The 12,038-nt window shown below is 42.5% G+C and overlaps 1 non-coding gene across 1 annotated transcript; it reads left to right on the forward strand.

Annotated features, from left to right (window-relative positions):
* The first annotated feature begins 953 nt into the window (after positions 1 to 953).
* Trnaq-uug lies at positions 954 to 1,025 on the forward strand. The gene has a single exon. It is a non-coding gene; the product is annotated as a tRNA-Gln (tRNA).
* The last annotated feature ends 11,013 nt before the right edge of the window (positions 1,026 to 12,038 follow it).

The raw sequence follows: 12,038 nt of genomic DNA on the forward strand, positions 1-12,038 counted from the left end.
CCTTTCCTTGCCTGTCTTTCTGAAATTCTCTTTTGTCCTTAAGTACAGTCCTTGTTGAGCCACTGCATGTACGTGGCTTTCTTTAGTGCCATAGTAGCTTTAGTAACTTCGTCACTTTGAAATATCTCAGCAAGCTCCAGCATGTTATAACACCACCAACATCCCCCATGTTGGTGCAGTCGGGCATATGCCTGTTTTCTTCCCTGAGAAAACGGCTTTCCAGCTCACATCCACCAGCTACCATATTTAGGAACCCAAATATGTTCCTCTGACAGGTTTCTAAGGCAGTTGCTCTACTAAAAAAATTCTAGGCTCTACCTCCACTTTGGTTTAGGGTGTTATCGTCACTGCAGAAGGAAAAGAAAGCTTTCAGAGTTGAAATGAAAGAGAGTAAACTGCTATCCTAATTCCACATTTAGATGCATTTCTCCTTGTCTAGAATGGGGATGGATGTGAAGAGAAGCTGGAAAAATTACAGGAGATAGGCAACCTAGACAGCCACTGATATGCACACTTCATTCTAAATCTAGTGATTTGGGATTTCTCATACCGTGGTCACCAAACATCAAGAGGTGAGGTGGTTTTCCTCTTTCTTCCGTTTTTTTTTTTTTTTTTTTTTTTTTGATTTTTGGGGACAGGGTTTCTCTGTAGCTTTGTTGCCTGTCCTGGAACTAGCTCTTGTAGACCAGGCTGGCCTCGAACTCCGAGACACCCGCCTGCCTCTGCCTCCCGAGTGCTGGGATTAAAGGCGTGCACCACCACCGCCTGGCCTTCCGTTTTATTTTAATTTTTAGATCTGGCTATTTGAGCTGAGTGACAGTGTAAACTATAAACCTAAAGGTCAGGAAATGTAATCAAATTCCATCCACACCCATGAATTAGGCATGTAAATTGGCCTTTCAGAAGCTAGACATGTCCATAAAAGCATGATAATAGACAACACTCAGTGTGGCGGTCTCGTGGTGTAATGGTTAGCACTCTGGACTTTGAATCCAGCGACCGGAGTTCGACTCTCGGTGGGACCAGCTATAGCGTTTTGGCTAGGAATGCCTCAATTTTTATGTAAAATGACTGATGAAAACCTTTTTTAAAGGTTTATTTGTTTTTATATTTTATATATGTGTATGTCCGTGTGTCTGTGTGCATTTGTCCGTGAAAGAGGGTGCTTGTGTTTATGGCGGCCAGCAGGAGCACTTGATCTTCTGAAGCTGGAGTTAACCGGCAGTTGAGAGTTACTATACTTGGTGCCGAGAACTGAATCCGGTCCTATGAAAGAGCTGAACCATCTCCCCAACGCCAAGAGCTTTGTATGTGGTATGTGTGAGAGGGTATGTGCACCAGTGAATTTTGCTTGTAGAAGTCGGGGGTGTGGGATTCCCGGAGCTGGAGTTACGGGAGACCTTGAGAAACTTGATGTGGATGTTGGAAATCAAACTCGGGTCATCTGGAAGAGCAATACAGGCTCTTCATTATTGAGCCCTCTCTCCAGGCCCCTTTTTGAACATTTTAAATTGACCTGTTTTATGGTTGGGTTGATTTATAAATATTTTCTCCCCTTCCATAAGTTACCTTTTTTATGGGACTTGCTACAACGTAGCCCAAAGTGGCTTAAAATTGGGAGTCCTCAGTCTCTGGAATTACAGGTCTAAGCCTTCTCAGCCTTTTACCTTTCAGTTCCAAGAGTATTTCATTTCGTTTCTAATAATTCACTTAACCCCCACCCACCACAAAGTTTCTAATAGCAAATTGAGAACGAAGGAGAGGAACAGCTCTCACGAGACGTTCTGACTCGCCACAGAAAGAGATGTTAGCAGAGACTGCTCGCAATCAGGGAGCATGTAAAACCGAAAAAGAGGTTCAAGTACAGGTTAGCATGGCAGATCTGGGACAAAGAATGCAGGCAGAGTGGCCTTACTGATTCCGAGGAACCTGAAGGCAGCATGCACTGGGGCTAACCCGTGTTAAATGAACATAACAACCATGTCAGTAAGAAAAGGTGGGTTTTTTTTTCCTTTTTTTCCCCTGCAACAGGGTTTCTCTGTGTATCTCAGGCGGTCCTGTCTGTGTGACTCACTCTGTAAGTCAGGCCGACCTGGAACTCACAGAGACCCGCCTGCCTCTGCCTCTGAGTGCTGGGACTAAAGGCGTGCGCCACCACCACGCAGCTAAGAAAAATTTGTTTATGAAAGGAAAACAACATATTTTAGCCAGGATAGCTTAGGACAAACAAGTGGGATTGCTTAGAATAACTAAGCCATGATTATCCGTTAGAGGCCCGCCCTGACCCCCACACCCAGGGTCATTTCCTCTTGTGTAGTAAGAACACCAAGGGACACTCCAGACAGACTGTTCTCCTAGTTCTTCCTTCCCCTCTCTTCGCTTGTGCTGTGCCCAGGGAAATCTTAAACCTTTTGCATCCTTGGAATTTTTTTTGTTTTTTCATTTTTTTTCATCATCACACCCAACATTTAATTGTACTTTTTTTCTTCTTCTTCTTTTTTTTTTTTTTTTTTTTAGTTTTTCGAGACAGGGTTTCTCTGTAGCTTTGATGTTTTTTCTTCATTTTTAAAACAACCTTTTCTCAGGGTGATTGTATGTTCAGTGCACAAAAATTTAAAATCTTTTTTTTTAACTTTTTTTTTTATTGAGAAAAGGAGAAAAAAAAACCAAATTTCCTCCTCCTCCCAGCCTCCCATTTCCCTCCCCCTCCTCCCACCTTTCTCCCCCTCCTCCCACCCTTCTCTCCCTCCCCCCACTCCTCTCCCCCTCCCTCTCCAGCCCAAAGAGCAGTCAGGGTTCCCTGCCCTGTGGTAAGTCCTCCCCCCTCCGTCCATTTCTAGGAAGGTGAACATCCAAACTGGTTAGGCTCCCACAAAGCCAGCACATTACTTAGGTTCAATACCCCGTGCCATTGTCCTTGGGTTCTCATCAGCCCTCATTGTTCGCCATGTTCAGAGAGTCCGGTTTTATCCCATGCTTTTTCAGTCACAGTCCAGCTGGCCTTGGTGAGCTCCCAATAGATCAGCTCCACTGTCTCAGTGGGTGGGTGCTCCCCTCGTGGTCCCGACTTCTTTGCTCATGTTCTCCCTCCTTCTGCTCCTCATTGGGACCTTGGGAGCTCAGTCCAGTGCTCCAGTGTGGGTCTCTGTCTCTGTCTCCATCCATCACCAGATGAAGGTTCTATGATGATATACAAGATATTCGTCAGTATTGCTATAGGATAGGGTCATTTCAGGTTCCCTATCCTCAGCTGCCCAAGGAACTAACTGGGGACCTCGGCTTGGGCATCTGGGAGCAACTCTAGGTTCAAGTCTCTTGCCAACCCTAAGGTGGCTCCCTTAACTAAGAATTGTGCTTCCGTGCTCCCCTATCCAACCTTCCTTTATCCCAATCCTCCTTTTTCCCCAAGTTCCCCCCCATTCTCCCCTTCTCCCTTTTCTCTCCCCATCTCCCCTTACCCCCATCCCACCCCACCCCCAAGATCTCAATTTTCTCCCCGGCAATTTTGTCTACTTCCCATAGCCAAGAGGACAACTATATGCTTTTCCTTTGGTTCACCTTCTTACTTAGCTTCTTTGGGATCACCAATTGTAGACTCCGTGACCCTTGTTTATGGCTAGAAACCAATTATGAGTGAGTACATCCCATATTCATCTTTTTGGGTCTGGGTTACTTCACTCAGGATAGTGTTTTCTATTTCCATCCATTTGCATGCAAAATTTGAGAAGTCATTGTTTTTTACCGCAGCATAGTACTCTAATGTGTAGATATTCCACACTTTCTTCATCCATTCTTCCATTGAAGGGCATCTAGGTTGTTTCCAGGTTCTGGCTATTACGAATAATACTGCTATGAACATAGTTGAACAAATGCTCTTGTTATTTGATATATGATAGGGCATCTCTTGGGTATATTCCCAGGAGTGGTATTGCTGGGTCCAGGGGTAAGTTGATCCCGAATTTCCTGAGAAACCGAAACACCGATTTCCAAAGTGGTTGCACAAGATTGCATTCCCACCAGCAATGGATGAGGGTTCCCCTTCCTCCACAGCCTCTCCAGCAAAGGCTATCATTGGAGTTTTTTATTTTAGCCATTCTGACAGGTGTAAGATGATATCTCAAAGTTGTTTTGATTTGCATTTCCCTGATTGCTAAGGAGGTTGAGCATGACCTTAAGTGTCTTTTGGCCATTTGAAATTCCTCTGCTGAGAATTCTCTGTTCAGTTCAGTGCCCCATTTTTTAATTGGGTTAATTAGCATTTTAAAGTCTAGTTTCCTGAGTTCTCTATATATTTTGGAGATCAGACCTTTGTCTGTTGCGGGGTTGGTGAAGATCTTCTCCCAGTCAGTAGGTTGCCTTTTTGTCTTGGTGACAGTGTCCTTTGCTTTACAGAAGCTTCTCAGTTTTAGTAGGTCCCATTTATTCAATGTTGCCCTTAAAGCCTGTGCTGTTGAGGTTACACATAGGAAGCGATCTCCTGTGCCCATCTCCTGTAGGGTACTTCCCACTTTCTCTTCTATCAGGTTCAATGTGTTCTGACTGATAATGAGGTCTTTAATCCATTTGGACTTGAGTTTTGTGCATGGTGATAGATATGGGTCTATTTTCATTCTTCTACAGGTTGACATCCAGTTATGCCAGCACCATTTGTTAAAGATGCTTTCTTTCTTCCATTGTATACTTTTGGCTCCTTTATCAAAAATGAGGTGTTCATAGGTTTGTGGGTTAAAATTCGGGTCTTCTATACGATTCCATTGGTCGACTTCTCTGTTTTTATGCCAGTACCACACTGTTTTCATTACTGTAGCTCTGTAATAGAGTTTGAAGTCAGGGATGGTAATGCCTCCAGACAATCCTTTATTGTATAGGATTGTTTTGGCTATCCTGGGTTTTTTGTTTTTCCATATAAAGTTGATTATTGTCCTCTCCAGATATGTGAAGAATTTTGATGGGATCTTGATGGGGATTGCATTGAATCTATAAATTGTCTTAGGTAGAATTGCCATTTTTACTATGTTGATCCTCCCAATCCAAGAGCAAGGGAGGTCCATCCATTTTTTGGTATCCTCTTCAAATTCTTTCTTCAATGCCTTAAAGTTCTTGTCAAATAGATCTTTCACTTCCTTGGTTAGAGTTACCCCAAGATATTTTATGCTGTTTGTGGCGATCGTGAAAGGTGAAGCTTCTCTGATTTCCCTCTCTGCTTCCATATCCTTTGTGTATAAGAGGGCAACTGATTTTTTGGAGTTGATCTTGCATCCTGCCACATTACTAAAGGTGTTTATCAGCTGTAAAAGTTCTTTGGTGGAGTTTTGGGGGTCGCTTATGTACACTATCATATCATCTGCAAATAACGAAAGTTTAACTTCTTCCTTTCCAATTCGAATCCCCTTGATCCCCTTATGTTGTCTTATTGCTATTGCTAGAACTTCAAGTACTATATTGAAGAGGTATGGTGAGAGTGGACAGCCTTGTCGTGTTCCTGAGTTTAGTGGGATGGCTTTAAGTTTCTCTCCATTTAATTTAATGTTAGCTGTCGGCTTGCTGTATATAGCTTTTATTATATTTAGGTATGACCCTTGTATCCCTAATCTCTCCAATACTTTCATCATAAAGGGGTGTTGAATTTTGTCAAATGCTTTTTCAGCATCTAATGAAATGATCATATGGTTTTTTTCTTTCAGTTTATTTATATGCTGGATTACATTGATAGATTTTCGTATGTTGAACCAGCCCTGCACCCAGGGATGATGGCTACTTGATCATAATGGATAATTTTCCTAATGTGTTCTTGGATTCAGTTTGCCAGTATTTTGTTGAGGATTTTTGCATCGATGTTCATGAGTGAGATTGGTCTATAATTTTCTTTCTTGGTTGAGTCTTTGTGCGGTTTTGGTATCAGAGTAACTGTAGCTTCATAAAAGGAATTTGGCAATGCCTCTTCTGTTTCTATATTGTGAAATACATTAAGGAGTATAGGTATTCGGTCTTCTTGGAAGTTCTGGTAGAATTCCGCATTGAAACCATCTGGTCCTGGGTTTTTTTTTGGTAGGGAGGTTTTTGATAACCTCTTCTAATTCTTCGCGACTAACAGGTCTATTTAGATTGTTCACCTGGTCCTGGTTTAACTTTGGTATATGGTATTTATCTAAAAAAGTGTCCATTTCCTTTACATTTTCCAGTTTTGTGGCATATAGGCTTTTGTAGTAAGATCTAATGATTCTCTGAATTTCGTCTGTGTCTGTGGTTATGTCCCCCTTTTCATTTCTGATCTTATTAATTTGCAAATTCTCTCTCTGCCATTTGATTAGTTTGGATAGGGGTTTGTCAATCTTGTTGATTTTCTCCAGGAACCAGCTTTTTGTTTCATTGATTCTTTGTATTGTTTTCTGTGTTTCTATTTTGTTGATTACAGCCCTCAGTTTGGTTATTTCCAGGCTTCTACTCCTCCTAGGTGAGTCTGCTTCTTTTTATTCTAGAGCTTTCAGGTAGGCTGTTAAGTCTCCAATGTGAGCTTTCTCTGTTTTCTTTAAGTGGGCACTTAGTGCTATGAACTATCCTCTTAGGACTGCTTTCATAGTGTCCCATAAGTTTAAGTATGTTGTTTCTTTATTTTCATTGAATTCCAGGAAGACTTTAATTTCTTTCTTAATTTCTTCTTTAATCCAGGTACGGTTCAGTAGTTGACTGTTCAGTTTCCATGAATTAGTAGGCTTTCCGAGGGTAGCCTTGTTGTTGAATTCTAACTTTAATCCGTTGTGATCTGATAAGACACAGGTGGTTACTAATATTTTTTTGTAACTGTGGGTGTTTGCTTTGTTACCGACTATGTGGTCGATTTTTGAGAAGGTTCCATGAGCTGCAGAGAATAAGGTATATTCTTTCCTATTTGGGTGGAATGTTCTATAGATGTCTGTTAAGTCCATTTGATTCATTACCTCCATTAATTCTCTTATTTCTCTGTTAGGTTTCTGTCTGATTGACCTGTCCATTGGTGAGAGAGGAGTGTTGAAGTCTCCTACTATTAATGTGTGCGGTTTGATGGCTGCCTTGAGTTTTAGCAATGTTTCTTTTATGTACGTGGGTGCTTTTATATTAGGGGCATAGATGTTCAGGATTGAGACTTCATCCTGCGGAACTGTTCCTGTTATGAGTATAAAATGCCCCTCTCCATCTCTTCTGATTGATTTAAGTTTGAAGTCAACTTTGTTAGAGATTAGTATGGCCACACCTGCTTGTTTCTTAGGTCCATTTGCTTGATAAGCCTTTTCCCAGCCCTTTACTCTGAGTAGGTGCCTGTCTTTGTGGTTGAGGTGTGTTTCTTGTAAACAGCAGAATGTTGGATCCTGTTTTCGTATCCAATCTCTTAGCGTGTGCCTTTTAATAGGTGAGTTGAGTCCATTGACATTAAGTGATATTAATGACCAGTGGTTGTTAACTCCAGTCATTTTTTAAGTCGTAGAGTTTGTGTGTTTCCCTTCTTTGATTTGTGTTGGTGAAGGGTCTCTAGATGTCTGAGTTATTGTGGTCATTGTTGGACTCCTTGGTAGTGATTTTCCTTCTATTACTTTCTGTAAGGCTGGATTTGTGGCTGCGTATTGTTTAAATTTGTTTTTATCCTGGAAAATTTTATTTTCTCCATTTATAGTGAACGAAAGCTTGGCTGGGTATAGTAATCTGGGCTTGCATCCATGGTCTCTTAGTTTCTGAAGTACATCTATCCAGGACCTTCTGGCTTTCATGGTTTCCATGGAGAAGTCAGGTGTAAGTCTGATAGGTTTACCTTTATAAGTAATTTGGCCTTTTTCCTTTGCAGCTCTTAATATTCTTTCCTTATTCTGTATGCTTTGTGTTTTGATAATTATATGGCGAGGGGATGTTTTTTTTTTATCCAGCCTATTCGGTGTTCTGTATGCTTCTTGCACCTTCATAGGTATATCTTTCTTTAGGTTGGGAAAGTTTTCTTCTATAATTTTATTAAATATATTTTCTGGACCATTGAGCTGCACTTCTTCTCCTTCTTCTACTCCTATTATTCTTAGGTTTGGTCTTTTTATTGTGTCCCATATTTCCTGAATATTTTGTGATGAGAGTTTGTTGGACTTGCTGTTTTCTTTGATCAGTGTGTTTATTTTCTCTATGGTATCTTCAGAATCTGAGATTCTTTCTTCTAACTCTTGTATTCTGTTGGTTATGCGTGTCTCTGTAGACTCTGTTTGTTTACTTAAATTTTCCATGTCCAGCCGGCCCTCTGTTTGTGTTTTCTTCTTTGCCTCCATTTCAGTTTTCGAGTCTTGCACCATTTCCATTATCTGTTTGATTGTTTTTCCTTGGTTTTCTAGGGTATCATTCACTGATTTATTCAATTCTTCAAACTTTCTGTTATATTTCTCATCCATTTCTATAAGGGCGTTTTTTACATGCTGTTTAAGGGCGTCAATCACTTTCATGAAGTCAATCTTTTCTACTTCTTCTTGATTAAGGTGTTCATGTCCTCCCGTTGTGAGGTCGCTGGTTTCTGGTGGCTTCATGTTGCTTTTCAGCTTGTTGGGCGAATTCTTGCCTTGGCGTCTACCCATCTCTTCTTCCAAATGCTCCCTTATGGATCTTCTTTACCGGATCAGGTCTCCTTGCCTACCCAATGCTGGCTCTCCCCAACGTTGTCTCTCCCCAACGCTGGGTCTCCCCAACACTGGGTCTCCTGGCGCCGAGAGATCAGGCCTCCATGCTGGTGGGCAGGTCGCAAACAAAGCGCCTACCCTGCTTGGTGCAGGCAGGCCATAGAAACAAAGAGACTCCCGCCCGCTTGGGTGCCCCGAGGATTCGGACCCAGTGCCCAGACAGGCTGGGCTGGGTGATGTTATGTGCAGAAAGAGGGTGGTGGGGCAAAGTGGGGAGGGTTCTGGATGGAAGCTGGGTGGACTAGGAAGAAAGAGGAGGTATGCCAAAAATTTAAAGTCTTGATATGGCATAATTTACCTATTTTTACTTTTGTTGTTTTTGTATTTAATATCATATGTAAGAAATTATTGCCATATCCAATGTCATAAAGATTTTACTATTTGTTCTACTCCAGAATTTTGTGGTTTTAGGTCATACACTAGGTGATTGATTCCTTTTCAGTTATGTTTCAATATGGTAATAGAAAGAATCCATTATAGATATCCAATTTCCCCATCATCATTAATTGAAATGATTCTTTCCCTATTGAGTTGTCTTTGCACTCTTCTTCTTTTAAGATTTATTTTTATTTATGTGTTTGTGTGAATGTATGCCAACTTGTGCACAGATACCCTTGAAGCCAGAAGTGGGCATTGGATCCCCTGGAACTGGAGCTCCCGGTCCATCTCCTACATGCTGGAATTACAGGCATGCAGCACCATGCCCGCTCATCTCCTGCTAGAGATCAAACCAGGGCCTGCACTTACCAGGCAAGCACTCTGCCCACTAAGCTACACTCCCAGGCCTGATCCTTGCACTATTATCAAAATAATCATAAATTTATTACTGTGACGGATTACATCGCTTCCCTCAGTAACTAATAAGCTACGAGAAGGCAAGAATCAGGTTGAGGCAGTTGTCTGCCTACTTTTCTGAATTCTAACTTAAAAATATAATTTTTGAGGACTAGCAAGATGGTGAGCAGGTAAAGGAGCTTTCTGAAGAATCGTGATACCCTGATTTCAATCCCAGGGCCCCACGTGGTGGATGAAGAGAATTCATTCACACAGTTTTCCTGTGACTTACACATGAGGCCAGAGTACACAGGCATATGCACACACGCACACATACAAACACCACACAAATAAATGAACAACCAGCCAGGTGTGATGACACACAAATACAATAAATAAATGTATTTTAAGTTTTGAATGCTTAAAAATGTAAATGTCAAATAAATAAATTAGATCATTTAAACTCTTACCATTTCCTTTACTCCTTTCTATCTCTTCTTTGGATACCAACCGAGATCCTAAGCTTGCTTGAGCCTCACTCGGAGCTCTCATTGTGTCTATGAATTCCCGCTTCCTGCTCTCTTCACACAGCTGCTTGCAGACCTCTGTGGCTGACCTTGATTCAAAAGGCACGCTTTCTCTTTTCTGCTTCTCCAGCTCCCTCCTCTTGGCAGCTGCTGAGATTTCCAGCTTGCCTGCTTTGTGGTTTTTCTCTCAAACTCTAATAATGGAGCAGTCCTCAAACTTGAGGTGTGTGGGGGGGGGAGAGGATCTGATTTAACTGACTAAAGTTTTATTCAATGAACAAATAAGTGTTTGGAAATAGACACTGCTGTTCTTGGCACTTTAAAAAAAGTCTTCAAGAAGCAGAAACTGCAGCCATTGTTATTCAACCCATTGTATCATTTGCTCAAGGCAAACCGCTTAACCTAAGAAGGCTGACCTACCTACCGCTGCCTCAGAGAAAGCCAATGGCAGGGTGCAGAATGGTTCAGGCTTTGAGACTTGCAGAGCTGTTCCCCACATTGGTCCCATCTCTTTCTAATCATATGGTCCTTGGCACATTACTAAACCTTTCTTCAAGCCTCAGTTTCCTCATCTGTAAAAGGAAGGTGATGATACTTCCCTCATACGGTTGTGGCATAGATGAATGAAATATGTGTAATGTCTTCTCCAACTGCCTGGCATTTATAATGAGCCCTCAACAATTGGTCCTTCAGTTATTTCTTTACACATCATTAGAATCTCTCTTTCCCCCTTAGTTCATTTACAAGGTTACTTTTTTAGTTATTGTCCCTATTTACAAGACAATTTAAAAGCCATAACCATGGTAAACGGGTTTGAGTGGGAGGTATTTGATTAATACCCAGGAAGGAAAATATCACTGGAAAAATTCCTGTCAGACGTGAGAACTATGGCAAACAGTCTGTGTTTTTTCCCCCTCTTGACCAAAATGGAAAATACTGTGTGAATATAGAGCCGGCATTATAGATCATTTCTGTGAGAATAAGGATTTTTAGGAAGAGAGCTCATTTATTTTAGGAAAAAGTAAGATAAGAAGGAAATCCCTGCCTGAAAGGCCTGTAGAGTCTCAGTGCCACAAAAGACTCCCAGTGCCCCCAAAAGACCCCCAGTGCCACAAAAGACCCCAGTGCCACAAAAAGACCCCAATGCTCCAAAAGACCCCAGTGCCACAAAAGACCCCCAGTGCCACAAAAGACCCCCAGTGCCACAAAAGACCACAGTGCCACAAAAGACCCCCAGTGCCACAAAAGACCCCAATGCTCCAAAAGACCCCAGTGCCACAAAAGACCCCCAGTGCCACAAAAGACCACAGTGCCACAAAAGACCCCCAGTGCCACAAAGACCCCCAGTGCCACAAAAAGACCCCAATGCTCCAAAAGACCCCAGTGCCACAAAAGACCCCCAGTGCCACAAAAGACCACAGTACCACAAAAGACCCCCAGTGCCACAAAGACCCCCAGTGCCACAAAAAGACCCCAATGCTCCAAAAGACACCAGTGCCACAAAAACCCCCAGTGCCACAAAAAGACCCCAATGCTCCAAAAGACCCCAGTGCCACAAAAGACCTCCAGTGCCACAAAAGACCACAGTACCACAAAAGACCCCAATGCTCCAAAAGACCCCAGTGCCACAAAGACCCCCAGTGCCACAAAAGACCACAGTACCACAAAAGACCCCCAGTGCCACAAAAGACCACAGTACCACAAAAGACCCCCAGTGCCACAAAGACCCCCAGTGCCACAAAAGACCACAGTACCACAAAAGACCCCCAGTGGCACAAAGACCCCCAGTGCCACAAAAGACCACAGTACCACAAAAGACCCCCAGAGGCACAAAGACCCCCAGTGCCACAAAAGACCACAGTACCACAAAAGACCCCCAGTGCCACAAAGACCCCCAGTGCCACAAAAGACCACAGTACCACAAAAGACCCCCAGTGCCACAAAGACCCCAGTGCCACAAAAGACCCCCAGTGCCACAAAAGACCCCCAGTGCCACAAAAGTCCCTCAGTACCACAAAAGACCCCCAGTGCCACAAAAGACCCCAGTGCCACAAAA

The sequence above is a fragment of the Microtus oregoni genome, unplaced genomic scaffold (assembly GCF_018167655.1).
Source record: "Microtus oregoni isolate MIOR12 unplaced genomic scaffold, Mior012 000189F_ref0000355, whole genome shotgun sequence".
Lineage (NCBI taxonomy): Eukaryota > Metazoa > Chordata > Mammalia > Rodentia > Cricetidae > Microtus > Microtus oregoni.